Source organism: Solanum stenotomum, chromosome 7, assembly GCF_019186545.1.
Source record: "Solanum stenotomum isolate F172 chromosome 7, ASM1918654v1, whole genome shotgun sequence".
Taxonomy (NCBI): domain Eukaryota; kingdom Viridiplantae; phylum Streptophyta; class Magnoliopsida; order Solanales; family Solanaceae; genus Solanum; species Solanum stenotomum.
In genome coordinates, this window is record NC_064288.1 from 38,006,140 (window position 1) to 38,018,606 (window position 12,467).

Below are 12,467 nucleotides of genomic sequence, written 5' to 3' on the forward strand. Positions count from 1 at the left end.
GGATCATGCATACACATATGATATCTACTATTAGTATAGATATACTTAAACATGTTTTGACTTCACTTTGATCATGCATCCTCATATTGTTATTCATAATGCCTATGAAACTATTTCTTGTATTTCGATTGTGTCCTTGTCTATTGTTGTGTTGCACCCCGCATACTTAGTACATTCCGAGTACTAATGCATATTTTTCCTACATGATGTCACCATGTAGGGACCGGAGCTACTCTTGATCCTTCTCTCCATTCACGTGGCTAGTACAGTGCTTATCCGAGTTGTTGGTGAGTCCTCAATGATTCGAGGGCTATGTTATGTTTCCAACTCCTATGTTTTGAGACTTTAGCTTGCAATTGTATTTTGACTATGAGGGGAGCCGATAGTATGTCATGGCCCCGTCCTATCTATGTATGTAGAGGTGTGCGTTGGACAAGTATTTTGTAAATGAGCTTGACTCTTGTTCTATGATGTCATTTTGAAATGGTTTGCCTTAGTCCCTATTTCCCGTTAAATAAATGTTGAATGTACTTCCGCGACCAATGAAGTGTGATGACAAGTTTGAGAGGCTTGGTTCCTCATTCGCCATGTCACGTCTAGGCCCTAGGCTTGGGTCGTGACAATTAGCATTCACAGTCTTTGCCAATATCTATTTGATTTCTCTATTGGATACTTCAACTTGACCGCTAGTCTGTGAATGGTAAGGAGTGGCTACATTGTGACGGACACCATATTTCTCAAGTAGTACCTTAAACAATTTATTACAAAAGTGAGAACCTTCATTGCTAATAATAGCCCTCAGTGTACCAAATCTGGAGAAGATATTCTTTTTCAAGAATGCGGTGACACTTTTACCTTCATTGTTGGAGAGCGCAACTGCTTCTACCCACTTCGATACATAATCAACCGCAACAAGAATATACTTCATCCCATATGAGCTCACAAATGGACCCATAAAATCAATTCCCCATACATCAAACAACTCTATCACCAATATAGGATTCATTGGGAGCTCTTGCCACTTTGAAATCCCTCCTTCTCTTTGGCAACGATCACAAGACTTGGCAAAATCATGAGCATCTTGGTGGATGGTAGGCCAGTAGTACCCACATTGCAAACTCTTATGTGCAGTTCGGATACCACTATGATGCCCACCAACGGATGATGAATGGCATGCTTCAAGTACACTCAACATCTCAACCTCGGGCACACATCGACGAATAATCCCATCAGCACAACTACGATACAAGTAAGGTTCATCCCAAAAGAATCTCTCCACATCATGCATAAACCTCTTCCTTTGGTGAAAAGACAATTCGGGGGGCACAATATCGCTTGCCAAATAATTAGCAAAGTCTGCGAACCAAGGAATCAAATCATGAGAAGCAGCCAATACCTGTTCATCTGGAAAAGTATCATTAATTTCAGCCCTATCTCCAAGCTTCAGCATAGCCTCTTCCTCTAATCTGGACAAGTGATCGGCAACTTGATTTTCGGTCCCCTTTCTATTTTTTACTACAAAATCAAACTCTTGCAGCAACAATACTCATCTAATCAATCTCGGTTTTGCATCTTTTTTCGCCATCAAGTACCTTAATGCAGAATGGTCAGTATGCACTATGACCTTAGTACCAAGCAAGTAGGATCGAAATTTCTCGAATGTGAAAACCACCGCAAGAAGTTCTTGATTGGTCACAGTATAGTTTTTATGTGCCACATTTAGAGCTTTGCTAGCATAGTAAATAGGGTGAAGAATTTTCTCTAGCCTTTGTCCCAATACTACACCAAGGCCAATCCACTCGCATCGCACATTACCTCAAACGGTTGTCCCCAATCCGGTGAAATAATGATTGGTGTTGTGACCAACTTCTTCTTCAACTCTCCAAATGCTCTAAGACAATCATCATCAAAATAGAATTTACACTCCTTCTCGAGCAGTTTGCATAAACGATGTGCAATTTTGGAAAAATCTTTGATGAACCTCCTATAAAAACCTACATGCCCAAGAAAACTTCCAACACCTTTTACAGAGATGGGTGGTGGAAGCTTTTCTATTACCTCAACTTTAGCTCTATCAACCTTAATACCTTTCTCTGAAATTTGATGACCCAACACTATACCTTCTTTCACCATGAAATGACACTTCTCCCAATTCAGCACCAAGTTGCAATCTTCACACCTTTTAAGCACCTCAGTCAGATGATCTAGGCAACGATCAAAAGAATCACCTACCACTGAAAAATCATCCATAAAAACTTCAATAGTATCCTCCACAATATCAGAAAATATTGACATCATACACCGCTGGAAGGTTGTTGGAGCATTGCACAACCCGAATGACATCCGTTTGAAAGCAAAAGTCCCATATGGGCAAGTGAAGGTGGTCTTCTCTTGGTCTTCTGGAGCTATAGAAATTTTATTGTAGCCCGAATACCCGTCAAGAAAACAATACCAACCCTTTCCTACAAGTCTATCCAACATCTGGTCCATGAATGGCATGGGAAAGTGGTCTTTTTCAGTCCATGCATTCAACTTCCGATAATCCATACAAACTCTCCATCCAATAATGGGCCTCATTGGAACAAGCTCATTTTTTTCATTTGGAACCACAGTCATACCTCCCTTTTTAGGCACACACTACACAGGACATACCCAACTACTATCTGCAATGGGATAAATAACTCCTGCATCTAGCCACTTGATGATCTCCTTTTTAACTACTTCTTGCATAGGTGGATTTAATCTTCTCTGGTGCTCAATATTGGGCTTATGATCTGGCATGAGTTGGATTTTGTGAGAACAAATACCGGAGGGAATCCCAATAATATCTGCAATAGTCCACCCAATAGCTCGCTTGAACCTCTTTAACACCGCCACCAAGCACTCTACTTGCCTTGCATTCAAATCTGCTGCAATGATGACCGGCAAAGTATTCTCTTCTCCCAAGTATACATACCTCAAGTGTGGTGGTATAGCCTTAAGCTCCAATTTCGGTGCCTCCACAATAGATGGTCTTGTGGGTGGGGACTCGTGATTCTTCATGTATAACTCATACTTCTTTGGTTTGGACCGGTATTCACACTTGTCGAGTGCGGCTACCAACTCATCATACTCTTCAATACCATCACTATCGAAATTCATCATAACTGCTGCTAGTGCCTCAATACCTAGTCGCTCTTCAATTTGCACTTCTAACCCACTCTCCACTCTGTAAGACATAGCAGATACTGTTTGGAGCTCACCATTCTGCTTCATGGACCTACAAATATTGACAGTTGCTTCTTCATTATTTAGTCTGAACTTTATCTGCCCCTTTTCCATATCAACCAACGCACGCCCTGTGGCAAGAAATGGTCTCCCAAGGATGATGGGAACCTCAAAATCAACCTCACAGTCAAGAATCACAAAATCCACCGGAAAGATGAAAGACTCTACTTTCACTAGCACGTCATGGAGTACACCTATGGGCCTTTTCACAGTTCAATCGGCCATTAGTAACCGCATTGCAATGGGCTTTGGGTCCCCTAGCCCCAACTTATTGTAAATAGACAAGGGCATGAGGTTGATGCTAGCACCCAAATCACATAATGCCTTAGTAAAGTGTAACATCCCTATAGTACATGGGATCGTGAAAGCACCAGGGTCTTCCTTCTACTGCACCAGAGATCTTGTAGCAATAGCGCTACAATGCAGCAATTTATCATCATCTTCAAAACCCACAGACCTTCTCTTTGTCACCATATCTTTCATAAACTTGGTATAACCAGGCATTTGCTCCAAGGCTTCTATCAAAGGGACATCGATAGAAAGTTGCTTCAACATAGTAATAAACCTGCGATATTTACCATCTTCAGCTTTCTTCACTAGCCTCTGTGGGAAAGGTGGTGGAGGTCTAGGTATGGGGACCACTTTCTGAGATATCTCTGCTTCTTGATCTGTCGCAGTCTCAGAATCTTTTCTAACTTCCACCACGTCATCTTCTTTTCTAATCTCGGTATCCACCACAGACGGCATAGGTGGATCAATCCTCGAGTAGTAACTACCATACAATGACCATCATTCTTTGGATTCTGGATGGTGTTGCTAGGAAGAGTCCCAGGTTGACGCGGGTTCACTGTAGTAGAAAACTGAGTCATCTGCTGCTCTAGATGCTTTATTGACACTGCATGGGCATCAACCTTTTGACCAATACCAGACAAGTCGTTTCTCATCTCCTTCACATTCTCATCAGTTGCATCAAACCTTCTTATCATCTTCTACATCATTCTTTAATACGTGCCATATTACATCCAGCTTCCCTAGCACCACATTCCCCATTTTGAGGGGGAACATAGGGTCCAACCCGATCGTTTCTGTTGCCATAGTTGTTCCTGTTGTAGTTGTTGTTGCGATTGAAGTTCCCATCCCAGACATAGTGACCCTCTCAGTTGTAATTTCCATAGTTCCGACCTTGGTTCCCTTGACCTTGGCGCCAATTTTCCGTGTTGGATCCTTGGGTATTTGGTCAGAAACCCCCCGTTTAATCATTCACAGCATAAGTATCCTCTTCATAGTAACACTCATCAACTGGTGGTGGAGTTCTAGTTAAGTAGTTCACTGCATTTACCTTTTCTGCTCCTTCGCTCACATGCTTCAATACCAATCCCAACTTTGTCCTCATCTGAGCCATCTCCTCAAGAATATCATCTTCAGAGTTGACGGGTGTATTATGAACGGTAAATGTGTTTCTGCCAGTATCTGACCTCCTAGTGCTCCATGTTTTGTTGTTGCAAGAGATCCTCTCCAATTTTTTAGCAATTTGTGCATATGTACAATCACCATATGAACCTCCAGCAATAGTGTCAAAAACTGCTTTATTGTTATCATCCTGTCCTCGATAGAAATATTCCTTGAGCGACTCATCATCAATGCGGTGATTTGGAACACCTCTTACCAATGCAGTGAATCTGTCCCAAGAGCTGCTCACAGACTCTCTAGGTAATGCTACAAGCTTCTTGGACACTGGATAGTACTTCGCTCGGAATACGTCTGCCAGTTGGTCCCATGTAAATACTGAGTTATAAGAAAGCTGAGTGAACCATACTGCAACATCGCCTGTCAGTGACAGAGGAAACACTCGTAATCCAATGACATCCAAATCCAGGTCTGGTCTACCTACACACCTTTTGCAAACCACCCTTAGCTTGGCTAAGTGAGCATGTGGATCCTCTGATGGCGATCCTGAGAATAAGCCTCTTGCTGTAAGCATCTGCATCAAACTACTAGTCACCACAAATGTGTGCCCTGGAGGTAAAGGGGGTAAGACAATAGGTCCATCAGAGTTTTCAATATTCATGTTGCCCCGATAGTTGTCATGTTGTCGTGGGCCTAGTGGATCTTGCGCCCTCAGCGCATCTCCCAATCGATTTTCAGCTGGAACCTGGTTGTCCCCACCAACTACCCTCTGATGTTGTAACTCAACTGCATCATCTAGATTCCATCCGATAGGATCAATTGGATCTCTTTGATTGTTCATTCTTCGCAAGGTGCGATTCGTGCGATTCAGCTCTGGATCGTAAGGAGTAAGTGGTTCACCCTGGCTCCGTGTACGTGGCTTACACTAGAGTCAGAACCTGAGAGGGACAAAAACAAAGAAAAAAAGTAGAATTAGGAAATATTTGACCAATGTTCAATAATGTAGTTAAAATAAATCTAAAAGCCAAATTCCCCGGCAGCGGCGCCAAAATTTGATACGCTCAAATTACACCTCTCTACAGAAGTATAAGCGATCATTATCAAGTAAAGAACCCAACTTGTAGGTTGGAGTCGATCCCACGAGGAAAATGGTTTCAACTTTACTTTAACCAATAATTATATTCAATTAATCAAATTACTTCCAGAAACAGGTAATAAAAAAAGGGGTTTTGTTTGTGTGAAACAAATAATAAGAATTTAATAAGTAATCAGTAATCAAAACTCAACTTTGGTTGTTATCAAGTTATGAGAAATAACTAGGGTATACGTGTCCCCCACAAGCTCATAACGCAGTAATCCTAGTAACAGCAATCTTTTCCTAGTGTATTACATGCAAAGTGATAAGTTAGGTATCTCTAAATCCTTGGTCCGGCATCTAGAGAATTTCACCCCGCACCTTGGTCCGGCTACGTGTGTATAATTTACTAACCCTTACCTTTACCTCATATTAGACATCATAATCGATGTTTGGCTTAGTTATTACTTCGCACCAATCGACACTAGCCTATTAGATAGTATCACACTAAATCTATGTTGATAATTCTTTTCTTGTTNGCAAAACACTATTCCAGAATTGTTTATTTACTATTCATACTTTGTTAATCGCTCATGGTTCCCACAACCCTAGTTGCGGATTTAGTTACCCATATTAGCAAGAACACAATTCATAGTTTTAGATGAAGGAATCATGAACTTACGTAAAGAGAATAATAAACCCAGAAATTTAACTTGAATTGCAAAGCCAAAATCTTCAAAACGAACTTAGGAAATCAATAATTGCTAGAGTTGCAAATTAATCTCCAAAAGCACAAAGTAAAACTAGAACAATAATGTCTAACCCCCAAAAACGAGGTTTTCATGCCCTATTTATAGAAAACAAATCCCAAATTAAAAGGGAAACAAATTAAGAAAAGTTTGTTCAGGCACGCGTCTTCATTCCACGAGACTGAGTTACGGACCGTCGATGGATCTATGGTTCGTAAGTCCCTTCCGTCAGCCAGGACTTAGAAAATATTTCAGCTCCCAAAAATCAGCTTCTCTGAAGCAAATGACGGACTTGTAGTACGGACTGTAGATCTATCTACGGTCTGTCAATCCCCTTCGTACCTCCACACTTAGATTCTTTAAAAATCAGGTACTGGAACCCTCGCAGTCTCATTCTACAGATCGATCAGTACGGTCCGTAGATCGATCTACGGACCGTCAATGGCCACCGTGGTTCCACACTTAGTCAGATTTCCCTGATTTGTCATCCATACCTTGCCTGCTGATCTACGATCATCCCCTACGGACCGTCAATAGACCTACGGTCCGTAGATCCCCTCCGTGAATGCCCTTTTTCTGCATTTTTCTCAGCTGTCTCTATACTTATATGCCTGAACATCTTTCCTGCAAAATGCAATAAAAACACATAAAAACCAATACAAAAAGGAGCTAGACACACCCAACTTGTAAGTGAAATGTATTAGAAATACCGTAAACTCACGGTATATCACGGCCCCAACCCACCACAGCTGGAATAATCCCGCCACAGCGACTTGCATGGAAACAATGAGCAAATTTAAGAATTCCAAACCCCAATTTCACAACACACCATCATCACATGTCTTTTAGAAAATACCCACTCACACTAAGATTAAATTTGGGAGTTCTACTCACCCGAATTCAATTTCGTTAAGTTGTACGGGTTCCTTAACGTATTAGCTATTCACTCATGTATTCAAATTCATTAATAGATCTCTCATTTATTACCAGATTTCCCTACACCTCACTGACTTCGATTTCATCCAAATTTGGACTAGGTTAGGAAATTCCAAGTTACTACCAAAAATGTTTTTTGGCTCCAATTCTTTCCCCATTGACTTTTCCCTAATGATGAAATCAGGTCGTTACACTCAATGACAAAAACTAGAGTGCAAAAAAACTCTTATTTTCTCTCTTCTTTAGGCTATTTATAGTTCCTCGAAATTCATTGCGCGACCAACTCGAAACATTAGTCGGGTTCGCCAAACAAGATCAACGGATCGTTGTTTGTTCCTCAGCTAGAGCTTTTTTTGCTTCAGGCTTCAGGTGTGTGAACCTCAGTTGGCGAACTCAATTGAGTCTGCCTTTCACATTTGGCGGATCACCGATTACTATCTTTGTTCGTCTTTTAAGCCTTCATTTCACATCAATGTCTCTTCACCTTCGACGATGGTCTTCTTGTTTTCCCTTCAATTTTGGTGAGTCTCTGTTTCACTTTTAGTTCGTCGGTCTACCTTGAACATCTTCAATTGTGAGTACTGTCACTTTGGGCAAAGTCAGGCTACTTGGGCAATCCACCTTTTTGGTTAGGCGACTTTCAGTTAGGAATTTTTACTCTTTTCAATATTTTTGACCTCTTTTTCATATATTCATCATCTCCTTATCCTTTAGTCTTCATAGCTGGAAATTATCAGAATATCATTGAAATAGGACATAATTAGGGATTGAGGACACTAATTGTTGAACTAAAACGCCTCAAATGAGTACAAATGTCACTCATCAACACCCTCAACTTAAAAATTTTCTTGTCCTTAAGTAAATCAAGAATAAAATTAGTTCAACAAGGGTGTCTACAAAAGTTGTCAATGAGAGCTAACATGCAAGGGCCACTACAAGACTACTATCAAGCAAATGCAATACTCAATCATGCTCAAAAAGTTTCGAACGATGACTAACCAGATCAACTCAAGCTTAAGCACACTCGTGCTTTCTTTCTAATGCAAAACCATGGTTCAACAACTACATTTAAGTACCCTCACATCAAGAATGATTTTGTGCTCTCATAAAGTACATCAATAAACAAGTTAAGAATCAGTACAACTCTCACTCTCTAAAAGAGAAATACATACAAGCTTTAGCCCATACGTTTGCCCATATTTTTCAATCATCACACAACCTAGTTCATGCAAGATCTCAAAGGTCTTTTAGGCTTGTAATGAGGCTGAGGGTGAATGTATGGTCAATTTGGCTCAGCGACTTTCATCTTTTCAAAGCATTGTTGTACTCATATTTACCCCTTCCAAAGTTCTTTCCATTCTTTTAACTTGGAGACTCAAACTTCAACTTATCATTTAGTTTATTGGACACCCCTTTTTATCTCCTTAAACTTTGTTTTTCATTTCAATTTTCAAACTTTTGCTCATCATTTTTTCTATAAGGAGGGGTTCCTTCTTTTTGCAACAAGCTTCAAAGTAGAGTCTTACTTTTTCTTTCTTTTCCTTTCACTTGTCTTTCTTTCCTCCTTTTTCACTCCCCAACTTAGGTTTTTGGCCTAAGTTTGCTATTCAAACAAACCAATGCTTAGAAAAAGATTTATGAGTGAGAAGTTAGGGACATTTTAGTTCAAGAGGTTTCAACAAGATTGACAACAAATGGTTTTGACTCAAAATCTGTCAAGATGGTTGCACACCCTCACAAGATAATCACAAAGGGTATGAACATTTGGGTTTTCACTCAAAATTTATGTCCAAGATCTTTTCTTGCATTCACCAAAGCTAAATAATATGACTAACAAGGAAAATTCTAAGATTCAACAAGCATGATTTCAAGTAAAACCTTACCACACATGACACTTCAAACACAATCATTTAGCACAACCCTACAAGATCAAAAGCTTACGTGCAATGATCATTGCAAGGCTCACGTCAAAACGCAGTTAGTCAACATACGAATTAAAAATATCATTCAAAATTGAAGCCACATTGATTTCTTCTTGCAAAATAAGTAGAAAACACCTTTTTCATCATAAGTACTATCCAAGATATCTATATTGAACAAAATCAATCCTCGAACATCAACAATAAAAACCAAGCATTTCAAAAACTTTCAAACTTTTGGGGTGATAAGGAGAGAGAGACCAAATAAGCTAAATCATAATAAAAAAATACTACAAACATCTTAAAATTAAGCTAAAAATAACAAAATGCAATATAAAGGAGAAATAAACACAAGTACCCTCATCCCACCAAAATAATATAGCAGTGTCCTCAATGCGATAGCAAGTAAGTATGGGATAAGAGTGATATAATGTCTGTGAAATGCTCGAATCTGGAGTCTTAGAGGGGATAGCTTCTTTTTGGGCATCAGTGCCCGACACATCTAGCACATGAGGCAACATAGTAGCATTAAACGGGGAATTAGTGCCCAACACATTGGGAGGAGGAATAGTGGAGTCTGAAGAAACTCCACTAGTGTCCTGTGGAAGTTTCCAAAGAGATCTCTCTAATGTGTCCTGCACCATCGACTCCTCTAAAACCTTCAGCTATTTCAATGTCTGAGCTATCTATTGCTCATCCTCCCTCTTAGACTACTCTTCATTAGTCTCTTTGGCTAAATTTGGACCAGCCTCATCCTCATCCTTAGCATCACTAATTGAATGCTCAACTTTTCTACGGGGAGCATCAGCTTTAGGCTCAAAAAGAGGTACTACCTCAGGCATATTAGGTAAGGTAACTTCACCCTTAACCATAGAAATATCGATGGACCTCAGATGGTCCACATCAATCGTAAGAGTAGTCATCTTTCCCCTCATCGCAGTTAACTTGACTGAGTTATTCTTAATTTTCTCCCTACCTTTCATCCTAGCGTTGAGGTTATCTAACCTCTCTCCATCTGATGCCAATGTGTTCTGATACTACACCATCTGGTCTCTAATCGGGAGTAATTTATTCTCAATGGCCCTTTGAACAAACTTAGGCATCTCCCTCTCTACCCTCGATGCTCTAGCATCCACAGACCGGGAAAGTTTCCCATTTTATATATCAAGGACTAGGTCAAGAGAGGTTAGGATATGGGGGTATATGCAATAGATGTGGAAGGAGTAATTGAACTACTAGGTGCATATGAAGGTTGAGGGGTACCTGATGGCTACACAGAACAGTCTCGGCCTCAAGGCCATCAGGGTCTACCACATGGGTAATGTTATGTGGTGGCGGCTTCCTCCGAGCCGCATCATCTCTCAAGTAGTCCGCCTCAATCCTCTGAATATCACTACAAGAAGTGGAGGTAACTCTAACATCTATCATCTCCCAAAACGGAACTTTCACAGCCTCACACAGCTTTGTGATTAAGTCTTGGAAGGGGAGAGAGGTTCGCTCCTCACGAGCTCTTATCAACATATCTTCCTCAATAATGGCACCAACACTGATCTCTGTTTGATCAATAATGATATCGACTAATACGACATTCGAATTTCAGAGAATGGACTCATTTTGGGACGACATGAGGTTGTTGCTAATAAAGTCAAACCCATACTGGGAGTTGATGTCCATGTCTTTATTTTCTATCCTTGCTCCATCAACCATCCATAGAGGAGTAATGTCTGAAATAAGGGGTGCCAGCCACCCCTTGAGTGTGTCTAGGCCCTGTTTCATCCAGAGCCTAGTATAGTGCCCTTGGTGCCCAAAATATTGTTAATGACGCATGTGTGACACTGCACCATCCTGCCATGGACCTCAATCTCTTCCAAATGCTTCCAAACTATGCCCTTTCTCTTCTTGGGCAAGGCCTTTGCATAGGTTGTATAGAACTCCCGCACCTAAGCCGGGACAGAAGGGGGTCAAGTTCTTGTAAACCTCTCAAACCCTTGAAACTTGATAGTGTCCCAAATGGTCGGGTATTCATTCACCAGTCTATCTGTAGAGAGTCATCTCTCCTCAAGAATGGTTCGTCTACAGCCGCCTTGAACCTATTGAGGGTTCTTGGAGCCATTATCGGGAGAAATCAGAATACACTAACATTTGAGACCAGATTTAGCACCAACATGGAACTAATATCCATCATTTTCTTGGCTATTCCCTTCTTGGCTTCTCACCCACATGCGTAGGAGATCGTGGATTGGTTTGTTGTTGGGAGCCTCAGAGGGCTCGTTGATGGTTATCCCCCGACTTCTTTTAAGAGGAGGAGGAGGAGGAGATTCTCTTTCAGACTCGAAGTAAGAGGTAACAACTCTCTTTCCTCTTGCTTTACCCATTTCCCGCAAAGCATAAACTTCAAAACACAAATTGGTTGAAGTTTAGTTGAAACAAGTTCAAACACAAACACAGTTCAAAACAAATATTGAGGCTGCCGACTGGGAAAGAGATTCTCCTAACAGGTTAGGCGAGTTTGCGGAATTTGCAAGATTACCAATTAAATTCACTTAGGCATGAAGGGCAGAGTCATCTTAAACTTGGTGATTCGCCGACTTGGCTTTGGTGGCTAAGATAAGTGTCACGACCCGAGAGAACCCTCTAGTCGTAACAAGGCATACTCAACCCCGAAGGGCTCTAATACAAGCCTCTTAGCTCATTCATTGCATAGACAATAGAAAATAGTGCGGAATTAAAAAAAAATTATTTAAAACCAAGCTAATAAAAACTCTTTCATTAAGCAGCGGAAATACTAAGTCTCACATGGCCATCTTAAGACAAACTTTAACAAGATAGGGACATGGCCCTTTACAATCAAAAATACTAGAATGTCTATTACAAAGTCTTAAACATAAAGGAACTAGAACAATAAGAGTCTTTGTCATCGATCTATGAGAACATACCAAGTCTTGGAGGAAAACTCTATCCAAGCACTTCAACTTCTAGCTAGAAACGATCATTTGCTGGAACCTACACTTGTAGTAAAAATAAGAGAATATGGGTTAGCACACAAAAATGTACTAAGTATGATAACCATGCAAAAACATGCTTTAAAAGGGACCTTTTGTTGAAAGTCATGCT